Raw genomic sequence first — 2,282 nt, 5'->3', positions numbered from 1 at the left:
ATAATTTAGCATTAATAACTGTGACAGTAATCTGAATTAGCTTCTAATAGTTTAAACTGCGCGGGTCGAATAAACAAGGAGAAAGGAGACCATACTTCAATACTTGTCGCTTCCCTGGATTTGCTTGTCATTCATCAGATGTTCTCTCCGCACTTAAGTTGGTGGTTGTAGCGGAGCCCCTTTTGTCTCAATTTTAAAGATTTTCGAATAGATAGAGCAATTAAATATATTCTGAAATTTGCGTAAGGGAACGGGTATTATAATCAGTTAGAGAATTTGTTCGGCCTTCATCAGATCTCTCGGCACGCAAATAATTGGCCGGAGGAGAAATGTCAACAAACAGACGCCATTTGCCAAAGCCTTACCTCCAATGGTTTATTTTCTTGTTAAGTGAGTAAGGTCTTGGTTCGTCTTAGGAGACAACCTGGCATTGGTATATAGATCAATATCCGGTCGGAACTAAAAGAATAGAGATAAAGAACAAATTATTAATAGTAAAGGAGAGGGAGATTGGAGCAGGAGTCGTATATCTTTTTGGCTTGTTTCTATTGTGTTATAAGGGCTGACGGCCAGGGGCCGGATTCATCAACAAACTTACAATGATAAATTCACTAGTAACAACAGTTGGTATTATTGGATAAAGACAGAACCACACGTAGCGAAAAAAAACCTTTCGGCATGACGTAGTTTTAATTATGGCGTAACCCATAAAAACTCTTCTTCTGGAAACGAAAAATAGTCGGGATATATTATTTTGAAATTAATTAAAAAACGATTAACGGGAGAGATGATTCCACTGTCTTAACAAACATCTGACCGAAAAATATCGGCTCTGCGCATGCGCCAACCTCACCCGCGGAAATACAAAAAAGTATCGATAGAAGGCAATACTGTCACGTGATAATAATAGCACCAATAGGGAAACAACAGGTCTAACCGACAAAATGATCGACCAATCACAGACAATTGAACATAGAGTCAGGGTCCTTGCTTGAATTTCAAAATCAGTTTCGAGATGGCTACATTGTGTGGAAGATGTAGGTATACTCCGTGGGAGTTTATCAAGCTCTTTTACAAAGATAACGCTGCGTGACTTAAATTATTACGTGACCACGGTGCTCTGCCAACGGAAGTGGAGTGCAAAAACTGTGAACTACCCTGTACCTTCCGTTCAGAGAAGTCAAGGCGGTATTGTGGCCGTTGGAGGAAAATACCCAAAACCAAGAAAAGAAAACTGTAACTTCACCGTCAGTGATTACAAGAGCACCTTCCTCCAAGGAGTTCACCTGCAACCGTGGGAGGTAGTGTGCTTCATTAATCACTGGCTGCAGAAGCACTGGGACCACCACAGGATCTTTGAGAATCTTGGCTGGGCCCAGATGACCAGTGTTGATTGGCGAAGCTTCTGCTCAGAAGTAACAGAAAACTGACTAGCAAACCAGGTGCCAATCGGAGGCGAAGGTGTCGTCGTAGAAATTGACGAATCTTGCTTTGGAAAAAGCAAGTACGGTAGAGGACGCCAATTGAGCAACATTTGGGTGTTTGGGGGCATAGAGAGGGAGGAAAAGAAGAGCTTCCTCATTCCCCTCGTTCCTCCTCTCACTCCGAACAGGAACAAGGAGACGTTGGATCCCCTTTTCAAGAAGTATATTCTCCCGGGCTCCGTCATCTGCAATGACGGCTGGGGAGCGTACCTTGGCCTGGGCAAAGAAGGATACACCCATCAGGTAATTAACCACTCCGTGGAGTTCGTGGATCCCGGGGATCGGGACATCCACACACAAAACATCGAAAGACTCTGGCGTGACGTCAAGGAGTGGACGAATCGGCCTTTCAATCGGCCCGAATACTACTCACAATATCTGTCGAAGTACATCTGCGTCAGGAATAATTATTTCTACCGACACCACGCCTTCCTAGAAGAAGTCGCTCGGCTGTACCCTCCGCAGTCCGAGCAAGAGGACGTCGTCGCTCGTGCGCCGCTACCCGACTCCGACTCGGAAGAATCTGACCCTGACGAGCCACAACCCGGCCCCTCGAAGAGGATAGTCCGATGGCACGAAGTGGCTTGAGAAAAGGGGAGGTCCAGGGATGGGGCGAACCCCCCCTTGGCTAGGACAGACCAAAAATCGGTCAGTTCCGTGATCGGTGGTTGACATCCATCTTGAAAATTTACCGGCCACTCATGGCCTTAAAAGTGGGGGGGGGGGGGTCGAGGGCAAACCTTAAAAACTAGGTTAGGTTAAGTTAGGTTTATGGGTTGGGTTTTAATTACGCGCCAG

The 2,282-nt window shown here is 45.6% G+C and overlaps 1 pseudogene; it reads left to right on the top strand.

The window, feature by feature from the left end:
* The first annotated feature begins 1,015 nt into the window (after positions 1-1,015).
* Positions 1,016-2,072, top strand: LOC147466844 (uncharacterized; annotated as a pseudogene).
* Positions 2,073-2,282: the final 210 nt, after the last annotated feature.

This window comes from Penaeus japonicus, unplaced genomic scaffold, assembly GCF_977035675.1.
Source record: "Penaeus japonicus unplaced genomic scaffold, GWHDUDI00000001_assembly GWHDUDI00000040, whole genome shotgun sequence".
NCBI lineage: Eukaryota > Metazoa > Arthropoda > Malacostraca > Decapoda > Penaeidae > Penaeus > Penaeus japonicus.
Note: the sequence above shows the minus strand (reverse complement) of the source record. Positions and strands in the feature narration are given on the sequence as shown.